The following is a 27,645-nucleotide window of genomic DNA, read 5'->3' on the forward strand; positions in this document are numbered from 1 at the left end:
CCGTTGGGGCCTTCGGTTTTTATGGTGCTCTGGCATTACCACTTGATAAAAAAGAAACCACTACTGAGAGTAATAATAATGATAACTAACATTACCTGGGTTCCTACCATGTGACAGGCTTGCAGACATGCATTAGCCCATTAAACCTTCATGACACTCCTATGAAACAGGTAATATTTCATTATTGCCATTTTATACACGAGAAGCCTGTGGCTCATGGATATTATACGATTGGTTCATTGCAATGCAAGGAGTAAGTGGCACTGCTTAGACAAACCCCAATCCTTCTCACTCCTCAACCTGAGTCCTCATGGGTTTGATATGTAATGGCTGCACATGTTGTGCACTGCACAATTACTGGTGTTGGCTTTCATTCAGAATATGATTCATTCAGAATAGGGCAAATCTGGGGCTGTGTAATACAGAGGCCTCAGTTCTTAATCTCTGTTCTGTAACTAAAGTTTAATGCCTCTAATCTCTCCCTGTAAATGAGCAAGTGAAGCAAAGCTTTATGTCTTAACTTAATGTCTTGATTAGAAGAGGGCTCCTCGGCCTCTGTCTTTTCTTCTGTAGCTTTCACCAAAAATGGCTATTCACGTCTATTAATGTGTTTCAAATGTAGGCAATAGTTAAAAAAGTCAAGATCACTACCAATGATCCTGCTCAAGATAAATTCATGTTAATTAAATATCCTGAAATAAACTCTAGAGTCTGCTAGTCTAAACCAGAATCACTTCTAAAGTTTGAACTTCTGCATTAATTTAAGATGGAAGGAAGAGATCTTTTTCAATGAATCCTTAACGCTGAGGACCACCATCACCAAATTGACAGGCTGTCTGATGATTGTCCAAACTGCCATGATCTGTGAAAACTAAGAGTCTCTGATGTTGGCTGTCTATCCAGGTAAGTGAAATCTTGCTTTGGACTCAAACAATATCGGACTTTTCTAAATCCTGAGGGCAGGATGGTTGGTTGCACATGGAAGCCCAGGTTCAGGTTTCAAGAATCTGGCTGTAGTCTAGAAACCTTAAAAAAAATCAAAATTTTATTATACAGCCAAAGCTAAAGGCAGGTGGAAGCTAGACGGTGCAGTGACAGTCACTGGATGGAAAATTAGACAGGGAACAGAAGCACCGGTGATTTCCCTACAAGACAAGAAGATTCTAAAAGAGAACCACTTTCTTAGCTGGCCAGCTCTATTCTCATCATCGCCATTATTATGTCTAAGATTACTGCTGCTAGTTGATTCATCAACAATCACTTGCAGAAATGAGTCAGGCTTTTTTGCACTTATTAAACACTGAGAGCAGTATGCTTTCTGCTAGTGCCTTTCCCGCATTGTTTTTTTTTTTTTTTTTCTTTTTTCTTTTTTCTTTCTGTAATGGCTTCCTCTTCTATCCACTTATCCTGCATTTACTTTGTTCCTTCCCTGTTATGGCTTACATGTTCTTTCTTCACACACATGTGTCATCAGCTTCTCAAACTCCACTGTATTCCTTTCCTCCCCAAATCGTAGAGACTATTATTTTCCCATTAGAGCAGAACACCAGAACAGTGAGAACGGTTTAGTATTCCAAGATTCCATAAACAGCCCAAGCAATTGCTCAGTGTTACACGACCTCCACATATCATTTTAGCAAATGGAGATGCATTAAATGGTTCCAACAGGTGTATGATTATAAAAAGAATGTCAAATTTTTGTGGAAATTAATATTGGAGTATAGGTTCTATTATTACTGCTTAGCAGCAAATGGTTTAAGTAGTATAATAATATAGCAGGCTCAGGGAGCCAATTAATCCATTAGAGGAAAATTCCATGTATTTAAAAAAAAATGATTTTAGCTTTAAAGAGGAATTGCAGACAACAATTCTAAGTGGAATTCATCTTAGCAAGTTACATACTGTGTTGTTGGGTAATGTAAAATCCAGTTGTAGAAGGCAAAAAAGGGTATCAAGAAGACATAATTGCTATTTTTAAGAAAATGCACGTTTGAGGGGCACACTAAACCTTTATATTACTGACACTAATTATTTTGGCATCTTACTGGCAGTCGCAATTGGACAGAAAGTGGAAGTATGTACACTCAACACAAGTTCTTGGCTGCATTTCTTCATCCTTACATACTTCAGGGTTTTATTTATGGCTAAATTGAAGCTGGATGTCAAATCTGGGCCTCTCAGAACAAAATCTTAATAATTAACTGGCAAAACTGAACATGATCACTTCTGACACACCTACACTGGTAATTATTGCTTTGAGGCCATTTACTAATGAAATTAATGTATTCATTGCCCTAACAAATTAGCATAACTCATACATAATGCCCCACATTTCAAGACCTCACTAGAAAAACAACACTTAATACTCAGAATGAGATGGCAAGGGCATTACGTGGAGACAGTATTCACTGAATTACTACATGTTAAAAACCACAATAGCTAAGTGTTCGCTACAATGCAAAATGTAAACACAATGTGGGTATTAAAGCCATTAATAGTGTAGTCAAGAGCGTACAATTGATGATTATCTTTACACTTCAAATAAGCAGATATTACAATAGCAGTAACCATGGAATCTAATTAACTGGCTACTTCTAGAGCTACAAAGTAGGAAAAGAATGCTCCGCAGACAGCCTCTTCTTCCCCACCACATTGATAGAGAATATTCTTCAGCTGTTGCCACTTCTGTGCATTTCTTACTAAACTCAACCACACACTAATTAAATCCCGTCCCCCCTACCCAGCATCAAGAAGGTTAAAAAACAGAAAGTAGACATTTTCAATATCTACATGTTATTCTTCTAAAAAATTTTTTAATGTTTATTTTTTTAGGGAGAGAGAGAGAGAAAGAGACAGAGTGCAAGAGGGGAAGGGGCGGAGAGACAGAGGGAGACACAGAATCCAAAGCAGACTCCAGGCTCTGAGCTGTCAGCACAGAGCCTGACACGGAGCTCGAACCCACAAACCGTGAGATCGTGACCTGGGCCAAAGTCGGAAGCTCGGCCAACTGAGCCACCCGGGTGCTCCTACATGTTATTCTTAAAGGGAAAAATGTGAAGATGATCCTTGTGTAAGCTTAGTGCTTTAGTGTAAAAGGTGATTTTGCTTTTTTATTCCCTACGCACTTTTCACTTCAAATGGCAGAGATCATTGTAAGTCCAGCAAGGTAGAAAGAAAGCAAACCCAAAACAAACAAACAATAAAAGGAAATAGACTCTAAACTATATTTCTTTGACAAATTCTAAGCTAAGCCATCTTCCCAAGCATACAAGTGTAGTGAAAGGTGGTGGTGGAGTTTTCGTCACCTCTGCCCTAGACCCACTTAAAGGGACTTGTACCCTGAAATAACCATATGCCCAACTGGGGTAATGTTTACAGGTGCACCATACATACATGCCCACATTGAGAGCAGTCAGCAGTTACTGGAAAGTCGAGATTTGGGTGTGACTTATGTTTGATGAAATAATGATGTTTATTACCAAAAGAATGGCATTATAGCACCCTTCGATTCGCAAGAGTTAGGCTTTATTCAGTCCACGGAAATACGCATTTCATCACAACGCAGGACATAATAACTGAGAGTGCTTCTGGAACTGATTACAATTGAAGGCTTAAATCTTCACAGGTGGAAGTAAACTTGGGGATCATACCATTCAACTCTTTTACTTTGTAAATAAGGAAATAAACATTTTGAGCATTTAAGCAACTTGTTCAAGGTATCATAGCTAGCAGTTTCTCAGCTGCAGCCTGGGTTTTCTGACTTCAGTTCCACAGCTCCTTTCATTACACTGATGAAAAAGTGAAGGCATGAATTCTAAGGAAAGAAATTGCAGGTGTCCCCTTGCTTCACCTAATGGGAAAAATAACTGATAAGTGTATCTTAGAATCAGGGACTTCTGCAGTTTCATTTATATTTGTTTTTGCATTGCAGAGACCCAGCCTTAAGGTTGCTCACAGATTCTTATGAAAATGAAATCAAACAGAAATAGAACAAAGACTAAAGTGGTGAGAGTACTATATTTCTGTTATACCCGCTACAGGATTGTCATTTGGTCTGTGGACTGGTTTCCATTTAATTTGCACACAAGAGGTTTGTGCTTTTATAATTTCCACAGCTGTCTTTGAGCATGGCTATGATGTAGTACATGTGTCTATCTCTACTCCCTTCACCTTGATTCCTTCTTTCTTCCTTTCTTTCCTTCTTTTTCTTTCTTTCTTTCTTTCTTTTTCTTTCTTTCTTTCTTTCTTTCTTTCTTTCTTTCTTTCTTTCTTTCTTTCTTTCTTTTTCTTTCTCTTTCCTTTCTTTTCCTTCCTTCCTTCTTTCCTTCTCTTTCTTTTCTTTCTTTCTTTCCTTTTCTTCACTCCCTCTCTCCCTCACTTCTTTCTTAACTCCTTCCTTCACTTCCTTCCTCCTTCCCCCTTTCCTTCCTCCTTTCCTCCCTCCCTTTTCCCCTCCCTTCTTTCCCCTTTTCCTCCCTTCCTTCCCTTCCTCCTTCCCTCCCCTCATTCCTTCCTCCTTCCTCCCCCTTCCTCCCCTCCCCTCCCTTCCCCTCCCCTCCCCTCCCCTCCCCTCCCCTCTCCTCTCCTCTCCTCTCCTCTCCTCTCCTCTCCTCTCCTCTCCTCTCCTCTCCTCTCCTCTCTTTCCTTCCTTCCTTCCCTCCCTCCTTGCTTCCTTCCTCTATTCCTCACTGAATATCCCGCAAAACTGGCCAAACCAGTGACTGATGGTAATAAAAACTTCAGTTCGTTACCCTGAACCAATGGCTCCTTTACTCCCTTATTTGCAGCACACGTTGGTGGTTTGGAGTTTGGAGTCTGCAGTTTGGAGACGAGCCATAGCTAACTCTGTGTTCTTTCCGTTCCCTTCTGAGGCCAAAAGGAAGGATATTAATAAGGCGACATGACAAACACTAACAGGCACATTTAGCTATGCATCTAGGTCCTTGAGTGGTAAAGGCAGCATTTACGGGAGACAAGTGAGGAAGGCCTTGAGACAGATATGAAAACTTGAGCATAACAAATGTGCTTTTTTATGTATAGAATATGGACTTGAACCAAATGAAATGTTGGCTAAAGCTCAGTTCTAAGAATATTTTGATACTCTAAGAATATTTTGGGTTTAGTCAATGTAGAAAACATATAGATTTGATACTAGTTGAAGCTTATAGCCAATACTACTATTAATTTAAAAACAACAGTAGTAATAGCTATCAAAAAATAGAGTTTTGAGTCATATATGCTAGGCAATATATATTAAGAATTTTACCATCTCATATAATCCTCAAAGAATACTAGAAGGGTGACTTTAATTTTAGAATTGTACTCAATTTAACCCTCTGAGAGTCAGAACATTTTATGATGATGATGACTACTATTATTAGAGTAGTAATAATTCACATTTATTATATGCTTCTTATGTGATAAGTCCTACTCTGCAAGTTTATGTTTAGTCCTATGTGATCTTCATAACAATCCAATAAACTAGGTATTATTATCCCCATTTTACAAAGGAGAAAATGAAGGAACAGAGAGTTTAAGTAATTAGTTAAAGGACACGCATCTGGTAAGTAGAGAAGCCAAGTGAACCCTGTAAGCCTGACTCTATGGTTCACACTTCTAACCATAATATTCACTACCCCCCCCCCCAATAACTTGTTCATATAACACAGAGAAAAACCAAGATTTAGGGGCAAATCTATGAGATACCACATTCCTCTCCTTTCTGTTTGTTTACACACCAAGTCTGTTCTGCCTCAAAGCCTAGGGTTCCTCCTCTAACCAGAGCTCTGTTCCCCTGACTTTCCCCAAAGCTCATTCTGCAGACCCAAACGGCTCCAGCCCCTTCTCAGAGAGGCCATCTGGGAACACTGGATTTCAGTTTGCTGCCCAGATACTCCACATTACACTAAATTATCTCCTTGGTGGCATTTATCACCGTATATGTTATGTCATCATATGTTTACGTGTTTGCTGATGCTTTATTGTCTGACTCCTCAACTCTTAGCTCCATGAAGGCAAGAGCCATAACCTATTTTCTTCACCAGTATACCTCAGGGGTTCTTTCTCTCTCTCTCTTTTTAAAAGTTTTTTAATGTTTATTTATTTTTGAGAGAGAGAGAGAGAGAGAGAGAGCAGGGGAGGAGCAGAGAGAGGGAGACACTGTCTGAGCTGTCAGCACAGTCCCTGACGTGGGGCTTGAACTCACAAACCATGAGATCATCACCTGAGCCGAAGTCAGACGCATGGCTGACTGAGCCATTCAGGTGCCCAGGGCTTTTAATGCTTTGCAGAGAGTAGGTGTTCAAAAGTACTTACTGAGTGAAAGAATAAGTGAATATACTTAGCCTCTGTTTTACAACTATGACTCTACCGGGCTCACTGTGTGACTATTTGTGGTTTAAATAGTGGCATAGGCGTAAACAAACTATTTTGCTTCAATGTTTAGCAGGTTTTACTTTAGCATCATGGTTCAGTTCAGGTTCCTGTTTTCAAAAGTTAAGAGAAGAAAGGTACTAAGGACACAACTTTACACCCTACTTTTACAGGCATTCGTGCTGATTTTTTGGCCCCATAAGTGGCCTTTTCTGTCCACGTGGACCTTCAGAAGTTGCACTGTAATTGGAATTTTCATTTTGCTCTAAGCTAATGGCACAATATTGTTTGAGCAACAGTTACACAATTGACTATCAGAAGGAGTAACTGTCCCTTGGAAATTTGCTAAAGAAGAATCTGGAAAGTTGATCACCTTTTCCTTAATTTCCGTGACAATCAACTATTTTTTCATTAAAAAAAAATGTGTCCCAGTTTTCTATTTAGAGTATGTGTCTATACCACATTGAGAGAACATAACTTCAGCTTGCATGTGGGTCTGGGTAGGTGTGAAGATAAATTCAATTGAGAGTTTATTTAATGTGGTTCTAATTTGGGGCAGTGCCAGTGGATGGAGGCAGGGGGTGGCAGGGGAGATGCCTGTGACTAAAAGTCTTCTCTTCAGTCACATCCTAACAGTTTCTGGACTGTAGGGATGGGCATAGGAAAGAACAGGGTGGTAAGTAGGCTAAGGGGATAGGTTAGCACAGATATTTATGTTGTTTAAAAATTGGTAAAACACGGACACTGCAGTAAATATCATTGTATGGGAATTAAAGTCTGGGAGCTCTTTTATGTCAGGAATGTCCCTCCAAACTCTATTATTTATTAAGCACTTACTGCATGCCAACCACTACTAGGCATTAGACATATCTTAACTCACTAAATCCTTAAGTCGGGTAATTCTTATGACCTGCATTTTATTGATGAGGAAATTGAAGCATGAAGAATTAACTTGCCCAGGGCCACCGGGAAATTAAATGCCAGATCCAGGATTTGAACTCCAGTCTGACCATTGCCCACATCCTTGCCTCCTATAATCCCTTATTCTTTTTGGGAGAAATTTTCTCAGAGGATAGGGTGAGTTCTTAATTAAGAAAGCTCCCCATTTTGAAGGCAGGGTGGAGGCTGGCAGAGGAATAGGCCATTTCCCTTCCACCAAACATGCCTGTCTGCAGCCCCATCATATTTGGACAGAGAGGTAGAGAGTGAGCTGACTGTGTGCTTTAAAAACGCTTTATAAAATCACGCCGACAGGGAAAAACAGAATTGAAAGAGAAACCTAATTTTATGTGTTTCAGAGCATGGCCCAGAAATAGAAGGGGGAAAAGCCACTCCTAATGATCCAAACACCAGAAAGATGGGATAAGGAGGGAACCCAGCAAAGTTCTGTAAGGCACAAGTCACTGTTGTGGCCACGGAAATCTACTCTGCTTCCGATAGGGACCCTGATATATAATGCCAAAGAGTAACAGCCTAATGCTAATGCGACGCAATTAGCCTATAAGGTGGGTGGTGGTCCTGTCCACTAGCCCCACACTTGTAAAGGGCTAGGATTGTCTCTCCATCGGGGCACACGCACACAGACATGCCCACACATCCACTGAACTTCAATATTTGGCATTTTAGGACAATGTCATAACAATGCCAAAAAATTGTTGGGGCCAAGACTGTCGTCTAGGACCTGGAATTTTAACAGCAAGGCTCTGGGAGTGATGATCTCTGAGAATTCCCTGGTGACTTTTACTTCTTAAAGGTCCTGTTTGTGCATGTCTGGGTGGTGAGGAAGGTTAAGCACTAGGAGAGTCCTGCTTAAGGAACAGCCTGAGCTAATCTCTACTCTGCTGATTCTCTGGGCATGGTGGACTTCATGGAAATGGTCTAAGCCTCCCCGGAGGTTGGGGACGAGGCTGCAGTGCCCTGCATCACGTGGCTGTGATTGCCCACATTTACTGGCACTCATAGACCTGTCAGTCCAAGATTCTCACTGCAGCAGTGACTAAAAGTCTGGTCCTCTCAGGAGCTCCAGGGAGGAATGCCACATTGCAGGGGTCAAGTGCTAAGAACCCAGGGACTGAAAAAGACCCAGATCGGTGAAACTTACGAGAAACATTACTAAGAGGCAATCCATCTTCCTCTGCGACGTGCTGGCAGGAGCACAGAGCTGCTGAGCAGGATCACTTGAGGGGTTAGCGCTGGGACAGCCAGTGTGGGCAGCCTGCCTCCCCTTGCAACTGAAGGGTGAGCTGTGTCTGGAAAGGGAACTTTGGGTGACCTCAAGGAGCGACGCATGCGGCCTGGCCGAGGACACCCGTGAGAATGTTCTCTGTTATGTTTATAAACTTTACAAAGTTATGCTCACAGTTATATAACCCCTATGTGGTGCCATAGTTAATGAAGTGCTGGAAGTTAGAAAAATAGCCATGATGTTGTTTTGCCCGTGCTAGGCTTTACTATGTAAGGGTTAAACTCCATGCTAATTTGCTGATGTGACACAGGATGCGATCTCCCTAGCACCAGCCACAGGTCAAGTCAATCTTCTATTTCAGGAAACTCATAGCAATCGAATTAATATACAACCATATTAAAGTCATTTCAAAGAAGGAATGCTAATGAGTGACTGAAATTTGTGGCTTCATCCAAAAGCAGGGCAAGATCACCCCATAAAAATCGCTATAATAATAATTTGTTGACTCAATAGTTTATCCTTGTTTTTATTTTTCGTGCATCAATCTGTAATACCAAATGCCCATTTTGAAAAATGCCACCATTCTGTCGCCTCCTCCCACAGCTGCTGCCTGTTTGCCTATTCAGAGAGAACTCATCAGCCTTTTCCGATGGCTTTCTAATTCTTCTCTTTGTAATAATAATAATAAAAAGAAATACAACTTGGATGCTTTTCATCTTTATATCCCTCTCCCACCACACCTCCATGGATGCACACAGCATCTAGTGTCGCCTTGCACACCGGAAACACTGGACAAATGTCGGTTGGGTAAACTCAGTGAATCGGCACAACCATTTGCTGATAAAAGCTCACGCTTCCACCTGAAGGAGAACCTGGAGGTTCAAGTCAATATTTAATTAAAGAACTAGTAGTTGTGTTAAACCTAACGAATTGCTGTATCTACAAATGTCATAACGTGTCTCTCTTACGAGATCGCAAAGGGGCTCTGATGGCCAAAGAAGTGCTTGGATTGGTAAACTATTTGGAGAACTATAAAAATCTTAGTGTCAGTTGGATGAATAAAACATCATATCAAGTAATAAATGGCTGTAGCCATATCCTCCCACTAAAAATATTCCACTTCATAAGCACACTGGGAGGGAAACAATATGATTGTGATATTCAAATACATTCAAGGCGACAATATGTTCTTTTCCTTAGTTTTCTCAGAGGACGAAGTATTCACCGAAATCACTTGTTGGCATACTTAAAATGCTGAAATGATAATATTTAAAATATTTATATTATTTATTAACATTTTTTAGAGGTAGTATTTTAAGAGTTGGAGCCTCATGATCATTTTTCTACCTTGATCCTCTAGCTTGAGGCGGATTCCTCAAAACAGAAAAAGGGAAATAAACCTTTCTTTTTTCTTCTCTTTATAAGACATACAAGACTGGTTACAAGATGAATAAAACTCATAAAAGAAAATAAAACAACCAAATATCAAATTGAACAAGATAAGAATTATGATGTTATTTCACCTTTTATCATCTTAGATATGAAAATTTAAAAATCCTCCATTTTCCTTTGAAAGAAAAATAAGCATATAAAATGTCAACAAGGCTTCTCTTAAATTTTTAACAGACTCATAAAAAAGTAAACTGCAAAAAAACTTGAGAAACATTTTGCATATGATTTCCATAAAGTTGTTTCACTTCCGGAAAACTCAGAATAGTACTGCACATGTTCTGTACAGCACAGCGTGGGGAAGGGTGCCAATGAAGAGAATTGCAGATTTCAGAGTTCTTCTAGCAAAAATAATGTGTTTTATATCTTTAAAATTGAGTATCTCCTTCGATTTTCAAGGCATAAGTTTTGTGGAGCCCACCACCACGTCTTGAAGGAGAATGTGGCATGTTTCATAACATTTCATGTGTTAACTTCTCTGGTGTTTGGGACTGTGGCTGACCCATTAGTTGTCCGTAGGAGGGGAAGCTGTGCTCACATCAGGATAAACAACGTTGCTTTATCCTGGTATAAGGCAGTCAGTTAATCAAGAGGGAACAGAACACTTTAAATCAAATGTAAGAGGCTGGGGGCATTTCGTGCTCTTCCAAAAACCTGCACTAACCTGTTATCCCCTTTAACCTATTCCTGAAATTCTCTTCATGAAAATCTATTGCCACTTTACTGAGTAGAACAGTGGCTAAACAAAGGTGAGTTACAACTTTAAAAACAGAATAAGAAAAACAACAACAACAAAACTCCTAACCCCAGGAAACGCAAAACCTTTCCTGTTGCTAAGCCCCCCAAATATCCTCGAGGGCTACTCAGATTTAAATACATATTTTTGGCCAATATTTTGGCTTATTGTGCTATTTATATGTGAATTACTGAAACTTTGACAATGTATTTTGTAAATCTCATGTAATTCTCCATGGTTTTAATACATGGTAAATATGATTTATCTACCTATGAGAAAATTCTTATGTTTAGAAATGATGATCACAGTCCTCTCATCTGTGAGCAATTATTTCATTTCCGTAAGTCCAACACAGGGTGATTTCTTGTGCAGAAAAGCAGAATTTTGCTTTGGAAACATGGCTCTCTCCTCCTCCCAGCCCTGCCACCCATCCAGGCTATGTTCATGGCCTGTTACGCACTCTAAGCTCCATCTCCCAGACGCATCGTGATCTCTTGGATGCCACAAGTGTATGAGGATGAATCCATTCAGAGTTCTGAGAGGAGCTGGTCAGAGCAATTAAACTACTTATGCACAGCTATGGGAATCACTCAATTAGAAAAGTAGAAGAAGATAATAAGGCCAAGAAACAGTATATTTGGGGGGAAATTATGGCTACAGGAAAGAAATGGAGGTCAAGAACTGAAAAACTTTGCAGTATATTCTTTAGGAAAACGAGCATGGGACAGAAGTGGCTGTGTACGACTTGACTGGCTATCAGCCTAATGATGACCTCGAGTATTAACGCTCTATGAACAATGCTCACCGATATTGCACATTAGCTGTCCTGGACCAACAGCAAATTACTTACTCAGAGTACAATGCCTTTCATATGTGAACTCATGGGTTATAAATTGTTTGTTTCCCATTAACAGAGCTCATCTTTGAGCAAATCACGGCAAGACTAACAGCTGTGCTTCTTACTGCAGAGGTACAACTTTTGATCCAGGACTTTCTTCCTGAACAGAATTCTATTAGAAAAAATTTGTCTTTAGTGAGAAGACTACTTTAAAAATTATATGTACCAGAAAGATACATATAAAACATATTAGCATCTATCCTACTCCCCCCCCCACCCCATGCTAGCAGAAGATGAAAATTACAGAGCCAAAAGGATAGTGAAAAGTACACACTGTAATATTTAAAAATCTGGTTCATATTTTATAATTGGCATCATCTTTGCATTTATATGTGCCATTTTATGGAAACAATCTCCACGAGTCTTCTAGTTAACAAAGCATGAAAAGGCAATCCCTTAAAGGTGTCTTGAACACTGAGTTCACACCAGTACTGTGACTTGGGATGCTCACGGAACCTCCAGAAATATTCAGGGCTCACGGTGTTACACCATCATCCTGAAGAGAACCTACATATCATGTAGCATGGTTAGGCATGACATAAAACAGGCAAATTAGTGTGTTCTAGGAGCATGGCCTCCAAAAATAAAGCCAAGGTATGCTCAGAGGAGGAGTATGCAGGAATTGGCACTTCCTTCTAACTCCATAACCATATAATGAGTTGGGCCTTAAGGCAAATAAAAAAAGGGGACCCCCCCACCTGAGAGGAAGACATGTGAAGGGCACTTCCAAAGTAAGCTACATATAGGAGGCTTCAGTGAAGGCAGTCAACTACAAACATCTGCCATAAGTAACAGGAGAGTATGATTTGTCTTTTACATTTCTTTTTTCTCTTAATGGGGAAGCTTGAATCATCCCACAATTATTAAAAAGTGCATATAAATCTACCTTCCCCCTCCCCCCGGAAATGAAAGTAGAGAGATAAATTTTAATACTGGAAAACATCATAAGTCTTGTAAAACCCCTGTTTGTTTTGTAGGTATCTTTAAGTCACAACTGCTTTTACAATTTACTTTTCTGCTGATCTTTAGAACTAAAATGTATTTTCTGAACAGTGTTTTTGTATGAATATCATTACCTTTTATTTATTTATTTATTTATTTAACAGGGTTCAGGTTTTTTTGTTTTTTGTTTTTGTTTTTTTTTTACTTTAGTTTGAGAGAGAGCGAGCGCATGAGCCGGGGAGAGGCAGAGAGAGAGGGAGAGAGAATCTCAAGTAGGCTCTGCACTGTCAGTGCAGAGTCTGAGGAAGGGCTCAAATCCACAGACCGTGGGATCATGACCTGAGCTGAAATCAAGAGTCAGGTGCTTAACTGACTGAGCCACCCAGGTGCCCCACTACCTATTATCTAATTACAGCTTTTAAATTGGCTAATTAAGAATTTTGAACAAAATCATCACTATGTATTACTTTTTGACATCTATAAATACATATATACATCCGTAAACAAATGACAAACGAGTTACCCCAGAATGTTGTCACTCTCTTAGGGCCTTCTATAACACCCCAATAGAAGAGATCTCTCCCTCCAGAAATTCTATAATATTGTCTGAGTTCTTACCACTTTGAGCCCACAGTCTTCCCTTGGTGTTGTTAGTGTACATGACTGGTTGCCACAGAAAACCATAAGCTCTCAGAAGGCCTCTTTCTGAAGGCCTCTACAGTTTGTAGACCTAAACCACAGAATAGCAATGAATAATGTGTGATGAGTGGATAAATAATGTGGATAAAATTTTCTCCTTCTAAGGGACACCAGATTAGTCTTCATAATCTCCTTAACTGGAATTTAGTTTCAGCATTAGTAGACTGAGGTTTTAAAAATTAACAGTAGCCAAAATAACTATAGCTAAAACAGAGAGGGCAGTTATACCTAAAATCGTCATTCCAAATATTAGGTACTTCCAAGCAACGTCAAGACTTACTGCTAATTTATTTTTTTGTTACATTTTTATAACGGCAACAAAAAAATGGAACCTAAATGTCCAAAAACAAAAGAATCACTAAGTTGATTAAGATGTACTCATACAATTAAATACCTCACACTAACCAAAAATGCTCTTTTGAAAAATTTTTAATGACTTGGAGAGAAGTTTGTATTATGCTTTATAGAAGAAAAAAGCAGGATATAAAACTGAATGTATAGCTCAATTTTGTAACAAAAAAGAAGAAGAAATAGAAGGAGAAAGGGGGAAATGTATAATGGAAATCTCTTTGTAGGACTATGTGGATGAGTTTTATTCTTTCTCCATTTCTGTAGTTTCTGAAATTTCTATAGGGAACATATGATAGTTTTATAATTGAAAGTTTGTAAAACTGTAGGGAAGAATGTGAATTTGAATGACAAAAAGAGAAAAAAAAAAAAAAGGCAAAACAAACAAAACAGACCCTAGGAAAAAACATCTGTTTTTATTAGGGAAACTCCAAAGGAGCTAAGTAAGATACAGGACCATACAGTACATATGTTACAATAGACTTAAAATATTAAAACTTTTTAGTTTTCTCTCTCAAAATTACTACCAAACATCTTCCAGTCTAAGAGGCACATTTTAGCCTTCACAGGAAAACATTCTGAAAGTAGAATGTTCTAAATTTTTCTTTATTTTATCCAAAAGCTGTTAATAAGCCTTACAATACCCTCTTACAAGTTATGTTCTATAAATCTGAGTTGCCAGATATAGTTCTAAGTTCTTTCTTTGCCCACCTGTCTGACTGCCTTCCTTCCTTCTTCCCTCCCTCCTTGCCTTCCTTCCTTCTGTGTAACATGACTGAATATCTACTATGCACTAGATACTGTGCTTAGGGCAAGTGACATGGTATAAATGTGACATGGTCCCTTTCCTCAAGTTGCTAACGGTCTAGTGCGGAGCACACATTCTGAGGAAGAGGCTGTTTCCATAAAGTGTGAGGAACACTGTGATGGGGTAGATGGACACAGGGTCCCGTGGGGCACAGAGGAGGGCACCACCCCTGTGACATTTGAGCAGAGACCTGGTATATCCAGGTGAGCAGTAGTGAGGTGAAGAGCATTCTGAGTGAGCAGTGAGACAGAGGTCAAACACAGAGAGAGAGGGGATAAGAAATAGAAAGATGGCCAGTGAGTGACAGAGATACAGTGAAGAGAGACACAGAGAGCAAGGGCTGAGGGAACTGGTAGTAGTTCAGTCTGGCTGGGGTATAGATTTGAAGCTAAAGAAACTCAAGAGCTGGGGCCTACAGGGAGGCAAGGATCAGGTGATGCTTGTGGCCGTAGGCCTTGTGTACGACATTAAGGATTTTGAATTGACCCCTGAAGGATTGAAGTACAGAGTGAAAGTTTTAAGCATGATGTGGTTTCGTCTCAGAGAGATTGCGATGAATCCTATATGGAAAATGAATTACTTACGTCTCTAATTATCATGCATATTCGTCGATTTGTCACTTTTGTGTCGCTTTTATTCCAACCTGGAGGGATCCTGACTCAGTTTTCCAGGTCACCCCAATCATCAGTCTTCTACGTAGAATTAGTCACGTCTTCTTCTGTGTCTCTCATCACCTTACCTGTGCATGGAATATGGCCTATGTCATGGTTGTCTGTCTGCCCTGGTGATGGCACAGCGCTCTACGGGAGAAAAGGCACGGGCTTTGGGCTTGGGCAGAATAGGCTGCAATCCTGCTCCACCATCTACTTCTGATGTGGCCTTGAACAAATTTAATCACACGCAGAAAGTCTCAGTTTCCTCAACAGAATCAATACTGACCTCAAATGGGTTTGGCAAGAATTGGATGAAAAATCTATAAAAAATGTGTGGTCCACGGTGCCTAGGTGGCTCAGTCAGTTGAGTGTCTGACCCCAGTTCAGGTCATGATCTCTCAGGTCCATGAGTTCAAGTCCCTTATCGGGCTCTGTGCTAACAGCTCAGAGCCTGGAGCCTGCTTCAGATTCTGTCTCCCTCTCCCTTCTCTCTCTCTCTCTCTCTCAAAAATAAATACACATTAAAAAAAATTCTTAAAATGTTTGGCCTGTGCTAGATGCTCAGTGCTCACAGTGTCCTGTTCCTCCTATGATTGACTTATCTCCACAGTGTTTCCACAGCATCTGGTAAGATGTTTAGTACAAGACAGTAAGTACTAAAGGCATTGGTTGCTAAATGAATGAAGATAATGTCTAATGGACTAACACCTCCCAAGTCAGGGATTTGTCCTTCATTAATTTTTGGACAAACATTTGGATGATTTTATTCAAATCTTTTTAATAGCGGATCCTTTGACGTACCTCCCAAATCTATCTTCAGGATCCAAAGACGGATTTCCTCGATGCTGGGGGTCCTTCCAGCCCTGCCTGCAGACAGCCCTCAGCAGCAGCCCTCCTCTGAAATTGTCTTGATGCAGAGATCTACCTCACCTGGGGGTTATGCCCCCTCCCAAGGCCAGTCTGTGTCCAAGACTAGTCTACCCTGAGGGAAAAGGGTGCTTCCCTCACCCAACTCTAACCCTCTGCCCAGTTTAGAGCTCCCAGGGGCTTGACTGAGGCCTTATTTGAAACTGTGTTACAGCCCAATCTCTCCCTCTACTTCAGTTCTACTTCCTTCCTTCCTCTCCCTTCCAAAGAGCGGATCCCATACCAACTGTTGACGTCTGCTCATCTCAGAGTGTGCTCGATCTCAGTGCAGACATATCTGTGACACCTCTGAAGTCAGATTTTCAAAATCAACCTTTTTCCTTAGGAAAATTCCTTTCAGGAGCCTTCGAATGCCCTCGTGTTATTTTTCGGTGATTGGCTATGTTTATTAAGCCTCCTGTAATGCAGAACTATGTCTATGAATGTTTCATGGTACGCTCCTGGGAAACCGCAGTTTTTCAGTGAATCCCCCTACTTCCCAGTTCCCCAGGGACAAATAAAACTTTCCCAGCCAGAGCTGGAGGTAAGCAGACTCCAAGGGAACAGTTTCCTCCTATATTTTAAAATCGTATAATTTATAACATGAAATTAAAAACAACATAAATTAGTAATTCAATCCCAGCATTCCAATTTAATGAACTGGAGTTTTCATTGCATTATTGTTTTGTTCCACTGGACCAATCTTTTGGCGTATGAATAGAAAGTTCTTCTTTATTAATAAATAAGTATATAAAAAAATTAAAGGTGCCCTTTGTGCAATTATGTTGATGTCTCAAAGGAGTGTAAATTCAATAATTTAAAATATTATTTTCTTAGCATATTCACAACTACAGTAGATAAGAAAGTGAAATCTGTGTCTTTTTAGTTTAAACTCTTTTTAAGTGCAGTGCAGCAAAGCAATTGCTCCCTAGTGGCACGTGAGAAGCACTTACCGGGAAAATTGTTATTGGATTACGGTTCTGGCAGCACAAAATGTGAAAAAAGGACATCTCTGACATCCAAAAAGTGGTCAAGGATCAGAGATGTGTAACACCTACATACGATTCAAGGTCAATGCAAGACTTCTTGTCTACCTAAAACAAAAGTGACACCTGGGATCTTAGCTACAGTTCACTCATTACTATTTCACAGTACTTTATTGACTGTAATTTGGGATGCACAACAGATGCAAAAATCCTATTACAAACATTTTAAAATTCTGCAGACCTGGTAAAGACATTTCCATAAATGCTCATCCTTATTTAGACATCATGGTCTCTTTAAGAGATTTTATTTGCCCCTGAAGAATGTAGGTCTACACATGGAAAGTCACTGCCCTATGCAAGACTGATATTTTCTAGATTAGTTTCTTAACCTTCTTTTGCTTGAACAGCCACTCCTCTCATGGTTTATGGCTTTCCTGTTTGCTCTCACCAGCTCTTGTTCATACTTTGGCTTTTCCCCATTCAGACCACTTCAGCTTGTTGTATGCATCTTCAGACTACTTCCACACAGACAGTAAGCTCTGTGAGGGTAAGAATCCTATGTGTTTTATTGCCAACTACACCCTTGGCATGTAGCCTAGTTTTTTACCTACAGCAAGTACAGAACGCCCATCTGCTGAATGGATGAATACATGGGTGAATATCAGGTTTCTACCTTCATTTTTCAGGCTGACGGATGTTTCTCACTTCTAACACTATATATGCAGGCTAATACACTTACAACATAATCTTTTAATCTCATAATCTATAGACCCCCCCCCACACACACACACACGTAACCTCTTTGAGGTAGTTCTGTCATGAATTAGAACTAAAATTGTATGATATGATGAACTTTTTATCTGTCCAATATTCAAAAACAATATGAATGTTTCAGACAAGGATGAAAGAGAACTTTCATATGTAGAATATGAGAGAGTAGATATCCTAAACAATTATCCAGCTATAAAAATTCTATATAAACATATGCTAAGTTTTTAAAATGTTTAATGGAGTAAGCAAGAAGGTAGAGGAAATCCTCAGGGACAAAATATAAGTGAATCTAGAGCAGTAAGGGCTTTGAAACCCCCAAATAAAAACAAGGTAAACCAAAGTAGCTTGAAAGGGGGATTCTTTGGATATGTGAAACTCAGCCTTGATGAATCTGAGACAGGAGGCAAATCCTAGGCCAACATTACATGAAGCCAAGACCACAAAGGTCTTCACCCATAGGGAACTGGGTGAAGGAGCATAAACTTGTTTTACTGGGAAGCAGTAGAGAAACTTCTATCTGGGGAGAGGGAAAAGTTTCTCCTGTTAATTCATAAGCCAGCCCTTGCTCAAGGTTGTAGCCCATATATTCACATTACCTATCTTACCAAAAACAAAAAATTCAGATCCAAAAATTATGTTAAAAGATACTCGGATTTATAAGTTCCAAATTGGTAGTAACTATCTTCTATAGAGGAAAGCTCCTTGAAACTAAGTCTCATGTCATTTCCCTGATAAAAATTCTATCACACATAAAACTAGACAAAAGTACAAAATGAAATAGAGAAATCAATCTGAATATACTAGTAGCCACAATACAGTGAAATGAATGAGAAACTTCAATTAGAAGACAAATGTTGGGAATAAAAGGCAAATATTGGATGATGGAATTTTTTAAAAAACCAAATATATGCAATTTACAAGAAAAATATCTAAAATATGACTAAAAATGCTTAAAGTACAAGGATAAAAAAGAAAAAAATACAAAAAATAATTAGTATATTGCAATAATAAAATAATTCAAATAATCAAAATAGGTTTAAATATCAAGAGCATTACTAGGTATTTTTTTTTTTTTTTAATTTTTTTTTCAACGTTTATTTATTTTTGGGACAGAGAGAGGCAGAGCATGAACGGGGGAGGGGCAGAGAGAGAGGGAGACACAGAATCGGAAACAGGCTCCAGGCTCTGAGCCATCAGCCCAGAGCCTGACGCGGGGCTCGAACTCACGGACCGCGAGATGGTGACCTGGCTGAAGTCGGACGCTTAACCGACTGCGCCACCCAGGCGCCCCAAGAGCATTACTAGGTATTAAAAGGATCATTTGGTAATTTGAAAAGATTTAATATACCTGGAAGATATCAGGTTTTAAATGTGTTTATTATTATTCACACAGTCTAAGAAAAAAATAGAAAGAACTACATAAAGAAAATGATAAATATGCTTTCATTGGGGGATATTTTAATAGAAGTTTTTCAATAATTGCTAGAATGAGCAGACAAAAATGAATGAGAATATAAATTTGAAAACTACATATTGCAAACTAAAATACTTGTATAAAACAACGTCTAACAATTGAATTTGAAAATTGATCACCCACTAGACCATAAAGCAAGTCTCAACAAAATTCAAAATATTTCTAAAAAATGAATCAAGGCATAAGTCACAATAGAAATTAGAAAATACTTAGTACAGAATAATAATAAAAATACTAACCATAATGGATATCAAAACTTGAGAAATGCAGCTAATGTGGTCATTAGAGGAAAAATTATAGCTTTAGAATACTAACAATCAGAAAAATAGAAAGTTTCAAAATTAATGAGCTATATACCTAAGTTTTGGAGTTAGAGAAAAGTACAAAACAAAACCTAAGAGAATTGAATAAAGGAAAGATGGTAGATAAAAGCAGAAAATGATGAAATAGAAAACAAACATAGAGAAATTCAATAAAATCTAAGATTTGTGGTTCAAAAGATTAATAAAATTTATGAGTCAGACAAGATTGACCAGATAATTGTAAAACTTTTTAATATTTTAAAATTTAGGGAGTCATTACAACAAAAGCTATACAGATTTAAAAGAATAAAAGATTAATATGAACCACTTTCTGCCAATAAATTTGAAAATATCCACAAAAGGGATATATTCCTAGGAAGATACAACCAAATTTGAATCAAGGAAAAGAAAAACAAAAGGGAAAACATATATAGTTCTTTAACTATTCAAGAAATTAAAACATATTAAATATTTCCCACCCAAATAATGTAAAGCCCAAGTAGTTTTACAAAGTAGTATACTGAACATTCAAAGAACACGTTATTTCTGTACATAAAATCTGGCAGAGAAAGAAGAAGAAAGAACACATCCCAAATAATTTTATGAGACTTTTAGTGTAAACTGAAAACCAACACTATACAAGAACTTTGTGAGAGACAAATTGCTACCCTCTGTCATCCATCACTTGAGCATAGATGTAAAAATTTCCAAACAAAACTAACAAATGGAATCCCATCATGTATAAAAAAGTATATCAAGAGTCTCTTATGGGTTTGCCTCCCTCTCTGTTTGAAACTATTTCTTCCCCTTCCCTTCCCCCATGGTCTTCTGTTAAGTTTTTCAAGTTTCACATATGAGTGAAAGCATATATCTGTCTTTCTCTGACTTATTTCACTTAGCATAATACCCTCCAGTTCCATCCATCCTGCAAATGGCAGGATTTCATTCTTTCTCATTGCCAAGTAGTATTTCATTCATCCCCCAAACCAAGAGCACACTGTATACACTGAATATTAGCTAACTTGATAATAAATTATATTGTAATTATATAATTATATTTATATAATTATAATTACATATTTATATAATATAATTATATATTTATTTAATATATAATTATAATATAAGATATAATATAATTATGTAATAATTATATATTCATATTAAATTATATTAAAATTCAATAATAACAAAATTTAAAAAGTATATCAAATCTATTATAGGTTTATTACAGAAATACTAGTGTGACTCAAATGAGAAATTCCATCAATGCATATTTTGTCATATTTAGCAGCTTAAAGGGGGAAAAACATAAATCTTCTAAAGATGCAGAAGCATTTGATAATATTCAAATTTTATTCATGAAAAAAGTTCTTAGTATAAAAATGAAATGACTTTTCTTAAACTGATAAAGGGTATCTGCAAAAATAAAATCTCTTTACAATCATGGTACTTAATGGTAAAACTTTAAAATATTTTCTTTAAAATAAGTTACCTGACAAGATGCCAGCCATCAATAGTTCTGTTCATCACTATATTTGATTCTCTTGCCAGTCCAATAAGGCAAAAAAAAATTATATAAGAATTAGAAAGAATAAAGAAAATTAATATATGCTGAGAACATAGCTATACACAAAGATCTACAAAGAATATTCCCAGGAAGCTACTGACAAATTATTATTATTAAGAAGAAGATTTACTAAAATGTCACATAAAAAAGAACTAGTTACATTTCTATATTCCAGTGATAATTAAAAATATAAAAAATTAAAAGGATTTTATTTATAATAACAGTATGTAAAAAATATAAGGGATCCAGTAATAAATCTGACAGAAGTCATATAAGAACTTTATGGGACAAAATTTTATATTTATTCAAAGGATATTAATGAAGACCAAGAAAAAATTTAGAGGTATACTATATTCAAGGATAGAAAAACTCAATTTTATAAAGATGTCAGTCCTTCCCAATTTTATCCATAGACTTAGTGTAACACCAACTAAATTCCCAAGTTTTTTACCCTATGTATTGTAATGAATATGTAATTCTGAAATTTATATGGAACATAAGAGAATAAAAACAGTCCAAGATGTTCCTAACAATGTTGGGAGTGGTCAGCACTATCCTATGTCAAGACTAATTAGACCTATAGTAATAAAGATATTATAGTATTGGTCAGAAATAGAAAAATAGTCAAGTAGATTCAATAGAGAGTCAAGATATAAACCCAACCATAAATGAGATTTGATGTATAAACAACTGGTGATTAATGCAGGAGAGAAGCATGGGCAATTTAGTAAGTTAATATGGGACTAATGGTTATAGATACACAACAATCCAACCTCACAACATACACAATTCTTGGTGGCCTGACAGCTTAAATGTGGAAAGCAAAAAGCTTTTCAAAGGAAGTTTAGAGGAACATTTTTATGACTGGGGGATAGGAAAACCTTTTTTAAACTAGGTTGTCAAAGAACAGATTATAAAATTAAATGTTGATAAAATTCCCTTCATTAAAATTTATAACCTTTAATTAAAACTTAGCATAAAGAAAACAAAAAGGCAAGTTACAAAATGGGAGAAGGGATTTGCAGTATTTAGATGTCCAAGGAACAATATCCAGAATATAAAAAGAACAAATCAAGAAAAAAGATAAATAACTCAATATTCAAATGGCCAAAAGATTTGATTTGTGTTATAATAAAAAGAAACATGCATAGCCCTAAGATGTTCAATTTGTTAGTCATCACATAAATGAAAATTAAAGCCATTATATGCCATCATTTGCTATCAAATGGTTATTAAACAGAGATTTTAAATGATATAAAAACCTGACAACATTAAATATCTTCAAGGGCATAAACAAGAACTTGTATACACTGCTAGTAAAACCACTTTAAAAACCACTTTAAAAAATAATTTAACATTATTTTGGAAAGCAATTCAACTCCTGGGCAGTGGTTCTCAAAGTGTGATCTAAGAAAATTTTCAGCATGTTTGCAAAGTCCCCTCATTTCAAACTGCATATTTGTGTGAGACCCGATGTTTTTCAAATACTTCAACCAAAACTACAAACCCAATAGACTGAATAAAGAGAGCAGATATGAAAATTTGGTTGTTTTCCTTTAAGCCAGACATTGAAAAATTTGTAAAAAATAAAGAGAATATCACTTTTTTCATTAATTTATTTTCATTTTTAAAAAATAGTTATTTTTGTAAAACTGTTATTGGCATGAACTTGTAATGGGACTACTGTTATTTTTATTTTATTTTTTTATTGAAGCATAATTGAGATACATTATATTAGTTTCAGGCATACAGCATAATGATTCGCTATTTGTATACATTGCAAAATGAACAACACATTAAGTTTATTTACCATCTGTCACCATACAAAGTTACATTTTTCTCCTTGTGATGAGAGCTTTTAAGATTTACTTTATTAGCAACTTTTAAGTTAGCAATACAATATTATTGGCCATAGTTCCCATGCTGTTCATCACATCCAGATGACTTATTTATTTTGTTACTGGAAATTTGTACCCATTGCTCTTTTTCACTATTTTTGCCCAGCCCCCAAGATCCTCCCCTCTGGCGACCACCCATCTGTTCCCTGTATCTATGAGATTTATTTTGTTTTTGTTTATTTTTTAGATTCCAGATATAAGTGAGAATTTATACAGTATTTGGCTTTATCTGAGTTATTTCACTTAGCAAAATAGTCTCAAGATCCAGCCAGTTGTTGCAAATGGCAAGATTTCATTCTTTTTTTATAGCTAAATAGTATTCCATTATATATATGTATATATATATATGTGTGTATGTATTATATAAACATATAAATATAAACATATAAATATAAACATAAATATAAACATATAAACACACACACACTTATATATCTCACATCTTCTTTATCCATCCCTCCATTGATGGTCATTTAGATAGTTTCCATGTTTTGGTTATGTAAATAATGATGCAGTAAACATAGGGGAGCATGTATCTTTTCCAATTAGTGTTAATTTTCTTGGAATTAATACCAGTTGTGGAATTACTAGGTCATATGATATTTCTATTTTTAAGATTTTGAGGATCTTCCATACTGTTTTCCATAGTGGCTGTACTAATTTATATTCCCACCAACGGTGCACGAAGGTTCCTTTCTCTCCACACCTTTGCCAACACTTGTTATGTTTTCGTCTTTTTGATAATTGCCATTCTGAGAAGTTGAGGTGATATGTCATTGTGGTTTTTAATTTTTTAATTTTTATTTTAGAAAAAGAGAGAGAGCATGTGCAAGCAGGGGAGAAGGGCAGAGGGGGAGAGAGAGAGAGAGAGAGAGAGAGAGAGAGAGAGAGAGAGTCTTAAGCAGGCTCCATGCTCTGCATGGAGCCTGATGTGGGGCTCAATCCCATGACTGTGGGACCATGAGCTGAGATGAAATCAAGAGTCTGACACTCAAGCCACTGAACCACCCAGATGCCCCTCATTTTGGTTTTGATTTGCATTTCCCTGATGACTAGTGATGTTGAGCATCTTGTCACATGCTTGTTGGCCATCTGTATGTCTTCTTTGGAAAAACTGTTTATTCATATCCTCTGCTAATTGTTAAAGTTGGATTGTTTTTGTTGTTATTGTTATTGAATTATATGAGTTCTTTATATATTTTACATATTAACCTCTTCTCAGGTATATGATTTGCAAATACTTTCTCATTCAACAGGTTGTCTTTTTATTTTGTTGATGCTTTCCTTAGCTATGCAGACACATTTTAATTTGATGGAGTCCCATTTGTTATTTTTGCTTTTGTTGCCATTGTTTCTGGAGTCAGATTCAAAAAGATATCTCTAAGACCAATGTCAAGGAACTTACCACCTATATTTACTTCTATGAGTATTATGGTTTCTGGTCTTCCAGTCAAGTCTTTAATTTATCTTGAGTTAATTTTTGATGGTACACGAAAGTGGTTCAGTTTCTATTTTTTTGCAGCTAGCTGGCTAGCTTTTCCAGCACCAATGTATTAAAGAGACTGTCCTTTCCTCAGTATATATTCTTGCTTCCTTTGTTGTAGTTAACTGTCCATATATGGGTGGGTATTTCTAGGCTCTCTGTTTGCTTCACTGACCTATGTATCTGTTTTGATTACTATAGCTTTGTATAGTATGATTACCATACTGTTTTGATTACTATAGCTTTGTAATGTAGTTTGAAGTCAGGTAGTAGGTCCTCCAGCACATAAATAGAAGCTCTTAGGAGTCCTCAACAATTTTCAAGAGTGAAAAGGAGTCATGAGACCAGAATATTTATAAACTGTTGCACTAAAAACTTTTTCAAGTATAAATTAGTAGACATGCACAAAGATGATCATAGTCACTTGTTTGCAATAGAAAATAAAACACAAACAAAAACATTCAACAAACTTGTAATACCCATTGACAAATCAGTACAAAATTATAAAATTATAATATACTTACCCAGTGGAATACTATATATTCTGAAATAATATGCTATACATCTAGCATATGTATCTATATCTATATCTGTATCCATCTATCTATGTAGACATCAACATGGGAAAGGCTTCAGAAACATGTTAAATGAGAAAAGCAAATCATACACATAGTATGAATTACTGGACTTAAACAACATGACAAAGCCATGAAGAGAAAGAGGGAAATACAGAACATAAAATGTAGGATAGTGATTATCTCCAGGGAAACAGGAGCATGTGTTCTATTCATCCAGCTATGTGGTAGGTTACATGCACATTGGTTTTATTTTTATTTTTTAAGCCTTGCCCAAATACTACAAATATTCTTCTGTTTGTAATGTTTAATTATAACATTTTTTAATTAAAAAGTCATTTGAATGAAGAAGGGGAAAAGGAGGAGAAAAGAAGGGAGGATGAAGGACCAAGGAAGGAAGGCAGTATTTCCGGATCTTTAATGAGAGTTAAACATATCTATTAAGTGTACTTCCTCGGATGTTAACCAGCTTTCCTATGCTGAGAGGAGATAATCCATTGGGAAAGATACCACCTGTTCAGCCCTACACATTCTAAAATGCTATTAAAACACCTATTTTAGGACACTTGAGAGGCTCAGTGGGTTAAGCGTCAGACTCTTGATTTCAGTTCAGGTCATGATCTCATAGCTCATGAGTTTGAGCCTCATGGCTGGCTCCACACTGACTGTGGAGCCTGCTTGGGATTCTCTCTCTTCCCCTCTCTCTGCTCCTTCCCTGCACGTGCACTCACTCACTCCCTCTCTCTCTCAAATAAATAAATAAACTTAAAAAAAAAACCCCACCTATTTAAAACTCTTTCAGATAAAAAAACACGTTTGTGATGAAAGTGACATGGAGCAGATTTCTCTGTAGGATTGGTCCAATCCCATATACAATAAAGAGCTGTACAAGTGACCAGGATCAGAGGAGACAGTCTCAAAAAACGTTGAGAATGTTGGCTTGCAACCATGGTGTTCCTTCCTCAGGACAACCTACTGCTTGCCACCTGCCATTCACTCAGTTCCTTAGGGAGAGCAACACATCAGCCTTTCACACCGAGCCCAGTGACCTTGCTGCCATCTCCTGGAAATACAGCAATGGGTGAGGAGGCCGTGAAAGGGGGATGTGGGACAGAGACGAGCGCAGAGCCCGCTGCAGGACTTTTCATTATTTCCTAATTGGAACAAGTGCAATTTACACCACTCTTTACATGGCTGTTTTGTACTCTTATAATTATAGAATTAGCAACTTTGGCACCCTTTTTTCCACTTTTTAATTGTGTGGCTGAATATAATTGGAAAAACAAAGACGTACACTTAGGGAAAGGGAAATGGAAAAATAAGGAGGAAAAAGTTTTTTAAAAACGGCATTACTTAGACTCCTGCTTGAGCCAGCAACTGCTCCAACAGTGACTCCAGGGACTGGCAGTGCTTCAGACAAACACCTCCTGTTACAATGTCATTGTTTTGTATATTAGGAATCAAAGATTTAGTGAAATGCTAGGCCCCTTCAGAGTTTGTGAAATATCAGCAGTGTCGACCCACTCTCTCTAATCTGCTTTTCCGAATACCCAACATGCCCGTAGCACAGCGATTTATTGAAAATTTAATGTGGCAGAATAACCACACTGAAAACGAATTGTGCCTTATGGGTTTACCATGAATTACTGGGAATCCTTTTTCCAACACTTTTTCAAGGAGGATGGCGAAGGCTTTAGATTTTGGTGATTTTAGCTCCTCTTTCCTGAGGGGAGAGTTGACAGGTCTGTGCTTTGCAAAAGTTAGACTCTCTGAGGGTCGGTCTGAAAAGATAAAGAGGCGAAGAGGAGTGCTCAGCCACAGAGATTCCAACACGCTCAAGATCTGTAGACTGAAGATGGGACAGGAACACTGAGGGTGGAGGCTTTGGGAAGCATGCGGAAATCTCCAGGGACAGGGTGTGGAAAAGAAAAGGTGGATGCCATGAGGAAAGGGTTTGCTAGGCTGGCCTAGCAAGTAGTGTGGATTGGCATGGATGTTATGCGTCTCAACGGTGGCTGTGGTGGACTGCAAACAAGAGGATAAAATACTCGTCCACAATTTCTTAAATTCTTGGATGGCATAAGCTCCAGGATTCTCACACAATTCAAGGACAACATAGAAGGACCCGAGAAAATTAACCGAGGTTGAATTTCTCACCAACTCTATTAAGTGAACAAGGTAGGTAAAGGAAGAGAAGCCAGAGTCGGATTTAATCTGATTTTAGAAATCATATTTCACAGACCAAATATGTCACACAGAGTCTAAGCAGGCTGGGAGTCAGGTAGGTTGGGCTTGTTCCTTATCGTAGAGCACAGAATATTAGAGTCAAATGGATAAGATTATGGCCTTGGAGGCAGACAGCTTGGTGCTGCTTTTGCCCCTTAGCTACTCAATCTGAACAAATCAGTTTCTTCATCTGTAAAAAGAGGAGTCTATAAATATGGGCTACCATTAATAGGGTTATTGGGAATATTGCATGTAATAGCTACATAAAATGCTCATCCTAATGCTTCACATATTAGTGAATGCTCAATAAATATTAGCTTTCATTTTTAATTATTGTTCGGAAATTCAGTTCTTCTAACTGATG

The 27,645-nt window shown here is 37.6% G+C and overlaps 1 long non-coding RNA gene across 1 annotated transcript; it reads right to left on the reverse strand.

Moving 5' to 3' along the window:
* Positions 1 to 3,503: 3,503 nt before the first annotated feature.
* Positions 3,504 to 9,272, reverse strand: LOC123600020. Its single transcript, XR_006713428.1, has 3 exons — positions 8,474 to 9,272; positions 4,752 to 4,866; positions 3,504 to 3,850 (listed from the first exon to the last, which is right to left on the reverse strand). It is a non-coding gene; the product is annotated as an uncharacterized LOC123600020 (long non-coding RNA).
* Positions 9,273 to 27,645: the final 18,373 nt, after the last annotated feature.

The sequence above is a fragment of the Leopardus geoffroyi genome, chromosome C1 (genome assembly GCF_018350155.1).
Source record: "Leopardus geoffroyi isolate Oge1 chromosome C1, O.geoffroyi_Oge1_pat1.0, whole genome shotgun sequence".
In the NCBI taxonomy this organism is placed as follows: domain Eukaryota; kingdom Metazoa; phylum Chordata; class Mammalia; order Carnivora; family Felidae; genus Leopardus; species Leopardus geoffroyi.